The following is a 19,541-nucleotide window of genomic DNA, read 5'->3' on the forward strand; positions in this document are numbered from 1 at the left end:
TTATTACGACATTTGAATAATTTACGTTTATAATAAATTGATAAAAACAAAAAAAATATACAAAAAATAATGATATCAATATTGTGACGATGGCAACAAAATAATGTGGGCAGGATACCTTTTATTATATCACATCATAATTTTTACCTTCTACGCATTATAGTCATATGATATTGTTCGGTTCGAACCTACAAGTCGTAATCGATTTGTTTAATAATTGTCTCGAACAATCTACGCGACTACGTGAGTTTTACAACGAAACTATTAAGTAATTGGTAGAGTAGTGTGGATAACGATGTCGTGTAGGGAACAAAACGTTATAATAAGGACACCACACCGTATTGTACTGTATCCGACTAATAAACGTACAACGTAATAAATTAACGAATTTGCGTTCTATAAAATCAATTTTGTGTTATTAGATTAGGATTAGAGTGAATTTACTTATGATCAAACTTAAAACTAGAAACGCGTTTTATGATTTACGTTATTTTAATTTTCAAGCAAGTTATGAGAATTTTCATTTTTATTAAATATTTTGGTTAATTTACTCTGATATTAATGCTTACAACACAAAATTGGTTTTACTATTATAAATTTAAATTTACCATGCTGTACGTTTATAAAATGGTGATAGCACTTGCGGGTTGGCGTCCTCTTAAAATGCACTACTGCTGTCCGACAGAGAACAGTAGTAAAACACCTATCGAGTTCAAAATATGATTTTATTCATAATATTTTAATTTAAAAACATCTTTTGTAGATGTAAAAAGTAAAAACACTCATTTTGTGTTAATACTTCTTGACTGTAATTTGTTTTCTCGTGAAAAGCCTTCGGCCAAGTTCGATTTGTTCGAGAAACCAATTTCCCACAACTGTTGAGAAGTTGACGAGAAGAGTACACTATCATTGAAACGGACCACACAGTCTACATCCATGTTTTTTAATCGCCGTAATTAATGCGTTAATTAAAGTATTAACCATGCTTCTTGTCAGAGTGTCTGAAAATGCTGAACTGAACCGACGTTCATAACATTTTAACGTAAATTTATGACGTTTATTTCGGGACCGTTTGAACGATGTGGGGAGTTGTAGCGGTGAATCGTGTTTTTCGTGAAATGAAATTTAATTTTATCTATTAGTGTTTCGACGATGTCTGTTATTACTTATTACACATTCCACGGAGGACTTTGCCCGCTCGTCCTCTGTCGTGTACCAAAAAGACATTAGGACGAAAACGAGACTCCAGAAAGGTTGCACTTAAAACGTGCGTTTTATAATTACACATTATGACCCCTGCAATACCGGTCCACCATTCATTATATGCACCAGTCGACGACTCGATCGGTCGTCCAAAATGCGCTTTTATTATTATTATATTCAACGCCGTATGATTATTATCCACTCGTGAAAAAATATATCCGCGTGAAAGACACGAATACATTTAATTTGATTATGGCGGACGTGCAGTGATCTCCATGTTGATTAATCGTTCGGGCACACAAATACTAATAATAACTAATAAGAAATAACTGTGTAGTAACATAATATCCCGAAAACGCTTGGAATAATATTACGATATTTTTCTCAATCTTTTTAATAATTTTTAACAAATTCATTGTTTATCATTTATCAGGTAATTATTTTGTTTCCGGACTCCGGTATATTACCTTGAACAAAATCATAATGAAATGCGAGCATGTGAATATATATATACCATACAATGTTTATCATTTAATGAGGTAATTTATATACTATTCAAACTATTATTAGATAAAACATTATACTTAATATTTAAAAATTATTACAATCATAAGAATTATTAAGTACAATATAATAGGCTTGCACCATCAACAAACAAAGTTATACAAATGGTAGTTTAGTTTGTAAAATAAAAACACCAAAGCACCTACCTAATATGTGTTTTCAGTGTTAGGGAAATTAATAAGTTGAAGTTATTATTATTCTTTAAAAGACGTTAAAATATAATTTATTACATTATTCTATACCAGTTATTTTAATATAATCAAGTATATTTGCGTATGATATACTTGTAAGAATATTTTTCAATATTTTGTAACATTCTGCGGTTTTTAGTTTTTATGGCTAAAATATAAGAGAAAAACGTAGTTCTGTGTATTGTGTATTGCAAGTGTCTTATTACATTTGTATACTTAAATCATTATGGCAACTGTAAATAATATACTACTCCCATAATTTCATATTTTTAGAAAATTCAAATAATAACGCAAATCGCAATAATATACCTACCTACTGTCAATGGAGATCACTATTCGATATACATATAATCGGGCATCCGGTCCTATATGTTTATAAAACAACTTTGAATGTTAAAAAAGTACCATATTTTACAAATATAGTGAAGCATTATAAACCAGCAATAATTATAAATATAATTTAATAGATGATCTCGTACCTACGTACGGAAATTGATTAATAAATCAATCATATTTTCATCATTTTAATGGTGGTGTAAGAAAAATAAGTGAATCTTGCTATATAAGTATAAAAGTAGGATATCCTAATGCCTAAACCGTATTAATTTTAAGTTCTTACTTTTAATACAATTAATAAGTAATATTTGAAGCCTTCTTAGATTTAGTAATTGTAACATTTTACGTTATTTTTATGACAAAGTTATTTAAAACTTTTATTTATTATTAAATATATATTGTCAGAGAAAAATTCTATATTTTACAATACCTTGTTAAATATTTCATTTAGTTTTATACAATACTGTAAACACAATATTTTTCTAAGTAGTTGGAAAAAAATAATAAATTGACAATGGATTTTTCGATCAACAGCAATGGATAAACTTATATTTAATTAATAACTTAGAATTTATCAAATTTATTTCAATATCCAATAAAATAAAACAAATTTTAACTGTTTAGATATACACTAGTTTTATTATTATTAATTAGTCTGGATAAGTTTGAAGAAAATTTGTTTTTTAACCTATGATATTAATTAACTTGAGGAATATAGAAAATCATATAAATACACTTCATACAATTTTATCTACATTATATTCCTGTATAAACTTAATTTTTAATATTTTTTTATTCGTATAGAAACTTCGATGGCTAGGTATTCGTGTAAGAACTTTAAACTTGCCATTCCACAAAAAAATAAATAACATTGTATGTGTAACATTAGCATACTACATGTTTACCATATTCATAAAAAAAACATATTTTGTATTATTAATATTGGCCGACTTGCGCGAGTTATATTTTGTTAATGATACCCACGAATCGCAATAAATTAACTGATATGAATCTTGAAAAGGAAAGAAAGAAAAAAATCGTGAACGAGAATAAAATCGTGAAAATGTGATAAACGCCATAGATGAAAAAGTTAAATTAAGGTAGATACTAGTGGGCGGATAATATAATATATCAGCATATAAGTGATAAAAAAAATATATATACCTAATATAATAATATTGCTTGTCAACTGTAGCGTCTGTAGCCAGCGCTAGGTAATATCAACATTCGACACGCTATATGGTGTTATATCCACAGGCGCGGTCAAATAAATTGGGTATAATAGTATTTGTAGTTTTCGTTTGATTATTCTATAAAAGCATTAAATACTCGGAAAATGAGCACGTTAATAATTGTATTAATGTACTACTTAATTGCGATCACTTACAGATTGCGAAAATCAAGAATAAAATCAACTATCGTTCTGTGAAAATACAAGTAGGTTTACAATATATTGTTTATCTATGCCGGTGGCGTAGCAATGGTGTGATATCTGAGAGGAAAGCATTAAGCAAAAATTAAACATTTTTTCAATATTTAATAAACATATGCAAGACGTAACCATATTATATTAAAATTGTAATTTGTTTAAAGGTTATTTTTATAATCTAAAATATTATATACCCATGGCATCAGCATACTAAACTTATAAGAGATCATAGTTTAAGATAGCTTAAGCTTATACAAATAATAAATTTTCAGCACACCTCCCTTTTATCAACACAAAATCGAAATTATGAACATCATATTTTGTTATTATCGTAACAATTTGCGTTTGTGCTCACACTTAGTTAAAAAAGGTTATGGGTGACATTTTTTTGTTATCTATAAAAGCCGTTAATCGGTTAACCTGAGTTGATTACCACGATTCTCGTAACTCGTAACTCTACAGCGATCACACAAGCAAGTACTAAAAAATCAAAGTATAGTTCATATGCATCCAAAAATCTGTATAAAATATTTATTATATAATAATAAGACCACGTAAGATTAAATTAGTTTTTTGTAAACCGCAGAAAAAGCGATTAGGTGGGATCGTATATACGATTTATTTTATACGACCATATCAACATTCGGCGTATAAGTGTTTTATTTCAAATGATAAAAATATAATAAATTTTGTTACCACATTTTTTCTTAAGTTTCCCACGACTTCTGTAGTTCAGTCATAAAAGTATAAAATACATACTAAAATGCAAACGTGGTAAACCGGTAATCATAATAATATTATAATAGATAGCGGACAGTGGTTATAATATACTCGCGCTGTATATTCTACTAGTTTATTATTATTTTGTATTTTTGTACTTTGAGGTGGCCGAAACGGGCCTAAATTATTATGAATATTGCTTAATATATCACAATATTATTTAAATTATTATTATTATAGTTTTCATTCACCGGTAAGTTAATTTCCAAAAACTTGTCGATATTGTTACGTGCGTCGTTTTGTAGGAAATGTGGAATATAGTCCTGTTTATACATATTATAATATTTATAAATATTAACCTACGCAACTCAAGTGACCGGATGTTATTGGGCGGGTATGATTCGGAAATGTTTGAAACTCAACTAATAATAATACGATATACTTATTGCATACGATTTATCTCGTATTATTATTATATTAAGCATTGTTTACGCCTATTTTTACAATAGCATTTAAAAGTCATTCGACGTTCATGGGTAATATATTAATATTATTTTAAAAACGTATAGGTAATATTTGAAATCATTAATTTACCTCGACATGAACATGCGATTAGGTTACGACGAAACATACATTTTTGGTGTTGAAGAAAAGGATATACGCAAAAACCATGATTTACAGATATAAGTAGACAGACGGTATTTATATAATTATATGTCATAGCACTCATAGCCGTTTAATATCATTATGATAATTTCCTTTCGTATTTAGCGAGTATAGATGGTAATAAATCAATTAATAATAATCAACTACCACGCGTTACGACTATAATGTATATTATACAAAATCTACTGGCTGACAAATTTAATACTTATATTATATCAATGATTAAATCATAGAATTGTATATTATACGTTAGTGGCAATGTGTATAATATAGTTTATTTCTAAAATGCCTAGGAATTCTGTATAATACCAGGTGATTTTTAAAGATGTGTACAATATATAAAGGTTAAATCATAGATACTAATGATACTATTAAGACTGTGGGCATAACATATGATAGTAGAATGGTATTCAATATTTATAAAGGTTTAGACATAGATAGGTTTTTTTATAAAGTGCTGTTTCAGTTGAATCATTAAATTTGCGCCCTATATGATCAAGAACAAAAATGATCTACATGGAATATAATTAATAATATATGTATATTGTGTATGTTTCAAATTTTTAATCATATATAGGATCGTTAAAAAAATAAAAAAATTGAAAAAAAAAATTTTTAATAATATGAAATGTGTTTTTTCTTTTTCTGTTTCAAACCAAAACATCACTCATAAATCATAATATTATCAAGACTACTTTCTTTGCTAGTAAAATATTATGTTTATGTAGGCTCATACGTTGGTGTATGCATACTGCGTTCTAATGTTAATATTTCAACCATTATAATTGTTATATATTATTTATAGGTAAACCATAAGTATTTAAGAAATATAATTAGTGACTTTGTAATGATTACGAAAAATATTATTTTAATTTTTAATACTTGAATTTTATTTAGTTAATTGACTAGCTACTAACTCACGTCATATTTTAACATCTAGTAGGTGTTATTTTGAATTTATATTACAAATATATATAATTTATTTGTAATTAAATTAGTGGCAAAGAACTCATTAGGCCGGGTACTCTACATAGAAACAACAAAATTAAAATAAAAACAGTGTTAGTGTTTTTAAAAATAATTTAGATAGTCCCGAAAGTCGAGATTTTGTTTAGTATTTACCACATGTGGACATATGGCCCTGGCATTTTATCTACGTGATTATGTATATCCCTAACCTCTTGTGTAGTTTATTAATTGAAGAACTTGGAATAACAACTATATAAATTCAATTTATTCTTATTATGAAAAAATTCTGCATCAATTATTGCCTATTGACGCATACAAAATATAAATTCGATTATTATTTATTGAATTATTACAGAAATAGATTTATCTTCTTTTTTTTTTATTGTTGGTGAAACAGTCAGTTAAATCCACAACTTTAAGTATTTTTTGTTAAAAGATTAAAAAAAGTTAACTAAATTCTAAGTCCACAGTGTTCTTCATAATTTATCATTAAGTACCTTCACAGTTGGAAAAATGACATATTTTAAATTTTAATAATTAAAAAAATTGATTTATTATAAAAACAACAACTTTTGTTAGTTTTAAAAATTCCAAAAATTGAATTTATCAGATTGTTATTCTAACCCCTTTTTAAGTCTTATTACGTATATATATCTATATTCTAAAATAGTTTCAAAGTTACTATATTTTATATCAAATTTAGACTTAAATCATTTTTGAAAAAAAATATTGATTTGTTTACCTTATAATTGATGTAGGTACGGAGATACAGAATAAAATTAAAATATACAGCATATAATTATATAAAATACGTTACAACAAAGTTATATCGTTATTATTTTATTCATTTTGTTATCAGTACGAAAACTCAATCGAGACAATTTTATCATTTCTGTGTTTATATGTAAATAAAATAACCAATAAGTATAATATACCTAGCACGCCTAAAATTCAATGATATAAAAATATGATTACGCAAAATCATAACGAGATCCGAATCAAAATTGAATTATCTTATTAATAATTAATAACCAATCAAAAAAGCATATTTTATTATATAAATAAAGGAAAACGTAAACCGTGAGTCAAACGACGGGATAGATAGTCGAAATATCTTAATCAAAAACTTTATTTTTTTGCTGGCGACTGGCCAGTCAACGATATGGTAGTAATGTGATATTATATGTACGTGTTACGAGCAAAACCGAGATCCCAACGCAAACGTTTTATACTTTATATTAAATTGATATATATATATATACCGTCTACGCGTGCCGCTAGTTTATTTAATTCGAACGCGTACCACATATTATAATGTCTGTGATACGAACCGACAGTGGACATCATCGTTTCGTATATTTTCTATCGCGCAAATCTCGTTAAATTTTATTACGATGTTAGTAGTTCTCCTAGTGCGCAATAATGTTCATAATAATAATAATAATAATAATAATAATAATATATAACAGGCACGCATTCGAATTTCGAATACCTAAGGGATCGTCGCGCGTCGTTATATTAAATAAGGAGTGGTCCGTGCGATACTTGGCAATATAGAGGCTGTCAAAATATATTTTACTAGGTGATTTTTGTGATTAAATATTATTTCCATTCATACACAATTTTCAAATTGTAATTTTTTGATTTTTTATGTAACTATAAAATAGGTACTGAAAGAACATATTATTTTCAAATACTTTCTTTAAGTTTTTATGCTATTTAATTTAGTACTGGCGTACTGCTTTTATAGTAAAGTATCTGAAGTATTAGTTTCTGAGGTATTAAACTTTTAGTGGTATAAGGATAATATAATAATATAGACTATAGTTATATACCATATATTTATAATATATAAATAAGTAACAACAAACTAACTATGTTAGTACTTATATATACAAAATTGAACAGATTTATCTTAAATTCAAGTTTTTTGTTCAGTCAATTTTTAAAAATTATTAATATTTTGTCATTTTTAAACCGATACGATGGTATAAGTGTATACAAGTATAGATATAGATTATAGGTAGTGCCTAGAAACATTAAAAACTCAAAATGTACTTGTTTGAATACTTGGATTTCAAGTCATACATCTATATTTCAAAAAAAAAAAAAAAAATATCTCTCAGTGAAATTTGGAGTGTTTTTATTTTTATTATAGCATCGTAAAGATAAGACGTATACTATAGCATGGTTATTTTAATTATCATTTTCATTCTAAGAAATTTTGTTAATTAATTTTAATATAATGCTATACTGAATAATAAATACTTGATTATGCTGAGAAAAAAATTATTTTTAAATTTAAATTACTTTTTTGATTCCGTTTTTAATTGTTTTTATTTAGTGACCTATCAAAAATATTTTGCCACTACATTTTGGAACGTAACACACAGATTGGGAAATACTGCAGAAATGTCTTTAAATGGTTTAAATGCTGTAATAAATGTAGCATACTTTTTTAAAGTATTTGAAAATAGAGGCTTTCGGAACATTTAATAATTCAAAAATCGTGATTTTTATATAATCTTAAACTTTTTTCAGTTATACAACACTATATAGGTATAATATATTGCATCGTTCCGCTCGAAGGCCACATTCGACTGTCTAAAACAATAAAACGTATAAAACATTTTTAATTAACAATAATAACAATAATTCCACTCGTCTATCGGATATAATATGTGTAGTGCTACTACAACTAAAATTCAACATTATTTTATACATCTAATTAGTAATAATTAATGTAACGGCAACGGCGGATATCCTGTTTCTCTTTCTGTTGATTCGCTGGTGAACGACGCGATGTCTCGAACGTTTACAACAATCATTATTATTGAACTTACTGTAGAGGCAATATCGCCGTCAAACAGCAATCACAACTGTTGTATTGAATTTCATAAAAAAAATATAAACGTTTCTCAGGAAGCTTCCAAAAACAGTATACCAATATTATTATTAGTTGTTATGTAGTATTATAATTTTTTTTTTTTTTTTTTAAAAAAACCTTTTCAAGTCAGTCAAACGACAGAATTTAGTAAAGATCTTGTCGCGTGTAACTAAAACATTCAATACCGATCACCTGTCTTGTTTTTATTTAATATTTGTTCTAATTTGTTTTTAATGACAACTATAGCATTTTAATAAAGCTAAGAGATAATACGAATAAATTACACAATAAATGCCTAATAGTAGTATTAATAATGATGATGAAACAACACATTTCTTTTTGATAACCTCTATAAACGTTTACCACGAATAGTTAAACGTCGATATAATATTTTAATTTATGACGATATGTCGAAATATGTTATCTAAGTTTTAAACTCCTACAGTCTCATGTATAAAGCATCAGTTATCACTTTACCTTATTACCAATATTCCAAACTTAAAAAGTTGATCTTTTTACTATTTCGCTATTATAATATGTTATCAAATAACCGATTGTTATTATTATTATTATTATTATTATTATAAATGTATCATTCATGAAATTAATATTAAAATATTGTTTAAAATATTATCAAATCTATATTATTTACGACCGATCCCGAAGTACGTTAACCGTTAAATCTGTGAATATATTATATATTATGAACGTATTATAGTTAGCTTCTGTGAGTTGTTGACCAAATTACTCCTTAATAATTCTAAAAATTCACCTAATTAAGTAAAAAAAATTTTTAAATGAAACATTTTTCTTTCTATTTTACAGACTTAAGATTTTCATCTTCTAGTACGCTATGTTTCAATAAATCAAAGTTAGAGTGTTATTTGTTATTAAAAATCGGACTGAATTACGTCGGATAAAATTCAGCCTTAAATATAATTTCAGATCTGAGACTGAACTGTTTTATTCTTTGTTTGTTGTGAGTCTTAAAAATCCGAACGAAATAGTATGATTAGAAAGACGTTTCGTTTGAAGTGTGTATACGAGTGAGTAATCACAGTTTATGACATGAACATAACAGTTTATCAATATTCAATGGACAATTAAGTATTTATAACAATAAAAAAATAATTAATATCATGTTTGGTTGGTGGTTTAACGAAAATAAATCAAAGTTTATTGGTTTTCGTAATTTTACGAGCAGCTATCATCTCCGTAGTATTCTAGCTAGACTTTATTATTTTATTTTCCGGAATATCAATAATTATTTATTGATTCATATTACGAAGAAGCTATTTTTTTTAAAAGTATTTTAATAGCATTTGAGATCACAGAGAAATTTAGTGCGGTCCGAGATAACAGAAAATTATTGATATAGATATTAAAACATTCACTTTAAGACATTTCGTTGTAAATATTTTCCTAATGATTAATGTATTTACTTTACGTGTTTTTTGTGTCTAAAAATAGGTATATCTATTAAGTAAAATATTTTTAGCACGTGTTCGTAAATTTTCATTTTTATACATGATTAATATCGTTACCGGTTAACCCAGTTTCCGTGGAACATGGATATTAGATATTATTTATTAATAATCTTGCACTGCACGTATGACGCATTGACTTATGAGTAACGACAAACTCATTTCGTGGTTACACTCACTAACAATCATATATATGTATATTTTTTATCAACTTAGTGTGAAAGTTACATTGTATAAAATATACATAATCGATCGTTTTTATCAGGCTTCAGCACACCATTTGTTGGTTACCTATTCACAGTCCAATTCACGCACAAAACATGGCAAATTTAAGTTTAACAAAACCAATTTTGTGTATAGTCAAGTTTAATATTAAAATGAACTTATTATTATAAAAAATATATTAGAGATAAAATAATATTATGAGCTTAAAAGTTTTTATTGTTAATATTTTTATTTTCATCGAGTTTTAAGTAAATAGTATAGTTTTAAAATGCTCACAATTTGCTTTAAAGTTTAAGTATCAATAAAAGCTTATGAGATGCCCTAAATAATACTTTTACTTTTTTTAAGTTTAATAATAGGTAAATTTAATCTAATATTAAAGCTAACAACATAAAATCGGTTTTGCTGAATGCAAATTTGCTATTTTACACGTGGGAGAAGGAAAACTAATAGTGTACTGACATCCACTTAATCGCTACTATAAAATAGTATTTTAAGATAGACACTGACATAGGCGTAATCTTATTAAACTTAAGAAGCAGTTAGGTTACTATATTGTTGGTTACAAGCTTTTAAACTAACCAGACAATATATCTATTTATAAAACCACTCTCAACGGTTCACAATTATTTTTTCACAAGTCCTTTTTTTTTATTAAGATGAAAGTGATGAAACAATTGATACTTCAATATATTTTGTTCAAAATATACATTTATACATTTATACACCTTAATTAATCTAAAATATTAAATAGGTATAGAACTAAATACTAATTATAACTAACCTACTGATCGGCGGACGGTAATGTTGCGTGTCGCTATGTACACTAAGCCCAACCTTATTGAAAAAAGCTTCGGGTGCCACAGTATAGCAAAAAAAACAATACTATTTTACAAAATTTAAAAATGTTAGACTATACTTTAGTGCTCCAGAACAAAATTTACAATTTGTTAAAAATTAGAAGTTTATCAGAAATTAGAAATCGAGAAAGGATGGTATTTTTATTTTATAAAACCATTACTATGATTAAAGTAAAATAAATATATTTATTGTTGTCGTTAGTTATTATTAAATAGTACCTACCTGTTTTTGTTTGCTCTGACCTCTGTCTATGGTATATGACATTATAATATTACGTTATATCTGCAGCTTTACTCGTATGTGGTAGACGGTCGTAATACTTCTTATAATAATGTATGTAAACGTACAATGTATAACATATATCTACCTAAACCTAATATCACGAATGTTAGACACTGAATGACGTCGCGATGATAAGAAAAATCTATAACGGAATGGAGAGGAAATTAAAAAGATTAAAAACGTTTTTAATAATAATTCGTTTACTTGTAGCTAGAAAGTTTCTGGCATGTGTAAGAGATACGGTAGAAAAAAATTCACGTCCGTCTTTTTTTACCGACCGGGACAAGCGGTATTGGGGTCGAGTGCATGGAAGCGCGATGGTCTCGCGGTGGTCGAGATCGCTTTGCTGTCGACTCGCGTTGTATGGTGAGCGGAGATAGAAAAACAGCGAAATCGAAGAGTATGAAAAAAAAGAGAAATAAAAGAAGCACTCGAGACATCGAACAAATCTATTTAGTCATCCGGATAAACGAGTCGTGAACACGACCGGAAGTCCATCGAGATAAAGAAAAAAATGCATTTATATACATTTTTATACGCTCGATTGTAATTCAACGGGCGCCTTCGTACTCTTTAAAACGTATCTATATGAATATATTATGTATTTTGTATAGACGTGACGCTAATTGCAGATAATCTAATAAGGAGCGGTAATTGTGATTAAGTTTTTTTTTTTTTTTTTTTTTTTAATGCGCCGCCGCTACTTCAGAATTTGTATTTTTCCCATTATTTACACTAACATACCCACCTATAATTTATAAGTATCTACCAAAATCGAATATGATAATTGAAGCTTTGAAGTGCCTATATACTTTATATTCCCCTTTATATTCCCATATAATCTAGCATTAAAGATGAGTTATGTCATAATTGTTACAGCGTGATTGATATGCAAATTTTCGAACTGGCAAGCTTTGATTTAATATTAATATTTACCATGTTGGTATAAAACCTATGTTTTATAGATTCAAATGATTGGATCGAAAATGATTTGTAATATGATTAAAATCACATGCATAATAATACCACTAATTTTACTGTCCAGACAAAACTGTTTTGAACATATTTTTGTAATTTTATATCTGCATGAGATTATAGGTATAATAAAATATTATAGACGTTTCTATAAATTAAAACTTAAGAATTGAAAAAAAAAGAAATTAATCAAAATTATAACATTTAATAATTTTCATTTAAACTTGAAAAGTATTTAATGTTTTCAAAGTATTAAACGATCAATTTATTAGGTTGGTTATTAGTTTATTATGGTATTATACCGTTGAGACGATTTCTTCGTAGGATTGTGTTGAGGTCCTCACTTGAATGTCGAGCACATTTGTGCTGCTACAGCGTAAAAGTATAATATACCTACTTTATAAGACGTATTTAATACTTACTACACTACTTATTATAAATATTATATAATACCTATTAAAATAATAATTGGTAATCGCGCAATACATTTTATACTCAATTTACTGTGAAATGATGGAATAAACCGCGAGCGTATGTTATACAGCCGATAAACCGGCAATATATACTCGAGTAATTACGAAATTATAAATTATTACCAGTGGAAAAATATCGTTCGGAAAACAAAAATACGATTATAGTATATTTTATTGTACGTAGGCGGATGAACGCAAATCGCATTATAATATTATATTACACACGCGGGTTGTCGATGTGTATTACGTATATTATTGTGTACGGGTGCACGGCACTAATGCAAATTTTTAATATTATAGTTTTAGCCTTTTTCAGTTTTATTGCTGTAGTTCTCTTTTAGCAATTTAGCCCCGTCACACCAACTGACCGTCGCGCCGCCGTACAAGTGGCGGTGGCATCGTAGCACTGTGCTGCGGTTCCGCAGAGCGAGTCTGCGAAAAATAACGACGCGACGACGATGATAATAATAATAATAATAATAATAAAATAAATAAATAAAACGTGCACTTCAACACACACGCAAAGCACACATAATAATATACACAGACATGTGCACGCACTGCAATGGTTGTACGCATTATTACACTTGCCGAGTTGCAGCAAAACCGGATATAATTTATACCGTCGTCGTGTGTGACGCGCGTATTATGCGTCTCAGTATACCTACTCCCGCGATGTCGGAATAATAACAATTATATATTATTATATTATGCGATAAATTCACGCGAGCGTGCGTTTTACGCGTGTATGTTATAAGTTATAACTTGTATAACGTAGACAAGGATGATTCACTAACAGCGTTCACCCCTTTTTTCTTCTTCTATATTATAATGCAGCTATTCCGACTTTTTTCAAATTACCTATTAAGGGTTTTTGTGCCATTTAAACGGTGTCTTGTGCAAATTCAAACTTTTGTTTTCCAAGACAAATGAGAACTGTTCTTTTCTACTGTGAATTATTCGGTGGATATTTATTTTGCAAACATTGTCGAAATTTAAATGAGTAGTGTTTGAGTTATTTAACTTTGACAATAAAAGGTTTGAAAGATTGGGGGCTATGGGGATTTGAAATGTATATCAATCTATTAATACTTATAATTTTTATAAAATGGTCCAAGCGTATAATAAATATTACTTATTAGATTCAATAGTTACATATATTTTATACTTTATTGTAAAACCATATTTAAGGATTTTATTCTTAATATAAATATTTTGGTGATTGAGAAACTACCAAATTTTAAGTTGAACTGAGAACATTTAAATTTTAAAAATTACCCATTAAATAATTCAAAGTAAAAAATGAGGGTTCTCATTTAAAAATTAGAAGTTTGTATCGCTACCGGCCATTTCTTAAATTGTTCAAGGGTATGATAATGTGTTCTTTAATTTTATTTAAAAATTTAAAGTTGAATAAATTAATTATTAAAGGGATCAACGGTAGTAAACAATAAACATGCTTGATGAATCATTCTGTACATACTACGTAGTAAGTGATATGTGTATTTAATTGCGCGTGATGAGTGTTCGACCGACTATATTATATAATTATGTAACACTTGACGAAAATAATATTACTTAAAGACTATTAATTTTTTTGGTTTAAATCGCATAATTTCCAGTTATACATTTCAAATGAATTTCCGAGTGAGCGATCGTGTGGAGGGTTATAAAATCGTTATCGTGTCATGCACTGATGCAGGTGCATCCAAGAAGTAGAAATGAATCTAATAGGAAGTTAAACATATAAAATATACACCTTATACACCAGTCATCAAATGAATAATTATTTAACGCTATACTGGTGTATTGTTTTAAAATAGTTTTAATTCATAAATGTACACAGAATATCGAAATTTTTTATCTACGTATAGAAATAACCTATAATGGAAAATGATACATCGATATTATTTTTTAAACGATGTATTATTCAGCCATTAGCTCCCATAACATCACATCCCTTGGCTTTCGCATTCGTCCACTATATTTTAAACCAAATCACGGTATGCGACTTTTCGAACAGTCCCTGGAGGTTATTCTGCAGTAAGCCTTAGTTTATGAATTTATCATTGTAGGGAAGTTGTAGTGATTATTGCTACCACCTTCACTACCAATTTCCATATCTTACCTCCATCAACGACTACCACCCATCGTATTCTGTCTACCGCTACCCCATATATATATACATACACGGCGAAAATGGTTAAGTAATAATGTGTGGTAAGTGAGTGTATTATTTAATAATAATTATAATATATATGCGAAGGTACATAAGTGGTGTTCTTTAGGATGACGACGTAGAGATGTAATGTAGCGGTTAACGCTGTGTGAAATTTACCACTACTCTATAATATGATATATTTACTCGCAGACGGAATGTAATAACAATTGTACATATACGACGTTCAAATTATATAGGCGTTAGATTTTGGTGGCCTTTAAACGTTTTTGCCTTTGATTGACAACTTCCATGAGCGATAACGTTTACATAATATATGTATAGGTTCAGTAAACTTTATTCGCTTTAGCAAATCGACGTCTTAATGGTTGTAGTTATATACACTTCAAATTTCTCTACAACTCCAAATATGTACATATGTAATATAATTATATATAAATAATTTCGATATACGACGACGACTATACATTCTAATTATAATAGTAATACAAAGTGATTGACTCATGTGTAATAAATGATAATTTTCAGTGTAAATGTTATTACGAAAATACTTATACATATATAATAAAACATGCTAATTAGTATAATATACCATTTTATGTGCAAGTGATTTTCATTTCGTTTTTTTATTACCTATTAGTTATTTGTTATTAATTTTTACAAAGTCCTGGCTTCTATAAAAAAAAAAAAAAAAAACGATAAAAAAGCCCCGTAAAAATAATTTAATATATAATATTATCTACTAATTTATTACATTATTTACATTGCTAATATGTATGCACTAAAAACGTGGAAATAAGTACAACTACAGTTTTTTTTTAAATTAATACATAGATTACAGTTTTAATTAGCTTTTAAACATAATACATTTCATTAGAATAAAAATGTAAAAATACAAGCATATAAAATACCATTGTTTATAATTTTATAGTGGTACAGTGAGAAAAATGTTGTCTTCCTTAAAAACTGGTTTCCTTGAGATTTTGTACAAAGTCAATTCAAAAGTTCGGTAAACTAGGTTTAATTAGTTCAAACCAAATACAAAAATTTTTAAGTTGAATTTGTTACATTTTCAATTAAATTTTATTTTTATTTTGACAAATGTAATTAACAAATTAACACAGCAAGTACGAAAAAAAAAAATCATCAAATATACAGTAATTAGAAAATTAATGAGAATTTTCACATTTTCAACTCCAAAATATTTAGCTGAATTATGAAAATTGAAATTTCTTATTTTAAAATAATTTAAATCTCTGTACCGACTTGAAAGTGTAATTTTTAGACATACTACTCTGCAGTAACGTTTTACTTCATTCAGTTTAACAGTTATGCAATTGCTTTAAGTACAATTCAGAACATGTTCTTGACAATCTCTATTTTAAATAAGGATTTTTTACAAACGATTATTTTTATTAATTATCATCATGATAAACTTATTTATTCATTATTCATAATATATAGCTATAATAATATCGTCATATTACAGTATGAAGCGAAATTTATTTAATCATAGAATTAATTGAACACACGCGCACTTCTGGACGGTGAGTAAAAGTAAGCAATAATAAATATAATTATTCGTATTATTTTATTTCTACTAAAATTACTTATGATAAATTTAATATAAATTATATTAATTTAATTTTGTAGTAATATATTATTATATATACCTACAAGTGATAGGGTACTAGGTATATTTATATATAAGTACTATATAATACCTATTGCGTTTTAAGAGCTAAAATTAATATGTTATGGTATTTGTGCGTAGTCATGTCAAAATAAATGTCGAATAATATTGCATATAATGAAGATTAATAAACAATAACGTCTAAAACGTAAATAATTATTGTTAAAATTCGAACAATGCAACGTGTACCTATTATTGTTTTAACAATGTTTTTCAATACAATCGTTTCCGGTAATGAGAAAACAAAACGTGTATAATTTTTTGATAATAATATATTCGATGCACGTGTACACGAGATGGCATAGTGTTGTACGGGTGACTTATTAAATGAATCAAACTTCTCGAGATTCCATAAAGCTCTTTACCACGCAGACTGCACCCAATTGCATTTAGTAGAGTCATCCTACAATACGAGTTAATGTTGTTCAATAATTATAATAATTTAAAAAATAATAATTTATAATTATATAAATTATAATAAAACTTCTTGAAGTATTCTTACGTAGATTCGTAGTTTAAATAATGAGGACCATCCGATCATGTATCGTAATATTGTCGAATATTATAATAGAGATTAACTTTTTAAAAATGTATATTTTCCTATTACAGGCACTGCGTACATGCTGCAGCTATTGACTGAATGAAAAGTTCAGATTACCATAAAAATAATTCCATAATTAGGTATTAAGGAGGAAATAATAATAATAACAATTATTATTTTAATGTTATATAATATTATCGTCCATGAACCTGCGACGTCGATAAGAACACTGTACTATTTACTATAATACCTATGTGATATAATAAACGAGTGTATATTTTAATATTAATGGTGATTAATTTATTGTAAACATTAAATTGTATTTTATTTAATAACAATTTTTCATTCAAGCAATTAAATTATTTTCTCAGTATATTTTGAATATTTAATATTGCATAATATTAAAGTTTTATTATTTTAAATCTGGTTTTTGAGAGCTTAGTTATTCGTAGAATTGCAGTTCTAAACACATGTTTGCGCTAAATATAATGTATTATAATTGATTTGTATACCAGAAATGAGAAACTTAAAGATACTAAATGGCTAAATTTTAGAACTTTAAAATCTAGCAGGTCACTAATAGAAAGCAAAAAAAGTCAATACAATTTAAAACTTGCAATTAATATTTACTATTTATATATATGTTTACTATTTTTATTTATGTTTTAATATTGAAAAAATATAATAAATTAAAATATAGATAAACACTAAAATTTTATAAAGGTATTTGAAAATGTAGCAAAGGCCAGATAAAAAATAGTATATGGGCCAATGCATCCCATCAGTTGCTTATTCCTAATGTATACGAACCTTTCACTCAAAACTGATTTTACGAGTCAATTAACATGATACATATAAATGAACCTACATATATATAAACTAAGAGATTCACTAAGCATACTCGTCCCTATTTTTTTTTTTTTTTTTTTTAATAAAGAATGTATTCAAATTCTGTTTTTGGAATTTTTAACTATATTTAAGAGTATATTTTCAATTATTTAGAGTTTTTATACGATTTAGGGAGTGTTTTTTTGATGATGCAAAATATTTATTTTTTTATGAACTAATCTATTTTACTATAAATTATCGATCAGATGATTTTTTTTTTTTAAATTTAGATATACGAGTATTTAAATTAAAATTTAAACGAGTAGTTTCTGAGTTAATAAATTGTTTACGTACATTATTGATAGAATAATATATCTCTTAAACGTAGTTTAAAAAAAAAAAAATACAAAATAAATGTTTTATTGGATTTAATATTTATTGTGCTGTGATATGTCTCTAATCTAAATTTACACAATGACCTATATATTCCCACACTAAAAAAAACTAGCCAACCAAAACTATAACCGTTTTCACAACAAACTTATAAATCACAAAAATCCTCTTATCTCCTAAATTTTCTCTTTAACCATCCCAGAAAATCCTACTAGAAGGCCAAAAAGAAACTATCTAATAAAAGCTTTGACAAAATAAATATCAATTTTCACTCATAAAAAAAAAAAAAAACTATAATCATATACTTTAGAAATATTATCAATGCATAAGTCTCCTTGCTCTTATTTTCATATAATTATGAATTTTTTTTTTTTCATTTATTCAATTTACTTATCATACGACTATTAGTATTGGATTGTAAATATTATTTTTTTAAATAAAAATAAAAAAAAAGTTAAATATCTATTTTCATAATATTACGGTATTGATGTTTGAAAGCTCAAAAATTAGAATTTGGATAAACGAACTACTAAAGGAGAAAAATTGGAATTCTCATATTTTGTGAATCATCCTGTATACGAGACATAATATACATATATGGGTACACATGTAGTTGAATCACAATAATTCGCCATAAAACGA

At 27.0% G+C, this 19,541-nt stretch overlaps 1 protein-coding gene across 3 annotated transcripts in view; it reads right to left on the bottom strand.

Annotated features, from left to right (window-relative positions):
• The window catches only part of LOC112598719 (protein TANC2), a 189,061-nt gene that overhangs the window by 61,784 nt on the left and 107,736 nt on the right, over window positions 1-19,541 (bottom strand). The gene's annotated exons all lie outside the window — the stretch shown is intronic.

Source organism: Melanaphis sacchari, unplaced genomic scaffold, assembly GCF_002803265.2.
Source record: "Melanaphis sacchari strain LSU unplaced genomic scaffold, SCAv2.0 Contig4_pilon_pilon, whole genome shotgun sequence".
In the NCBI taxonomy this organism is placed as follows: domain Eukaryota; kingdom Metazoa; phylum Arthropoda; class Insecta; order Hemiptera; family Aphididae; genus Melanaphis; species Melanaphis sacchari.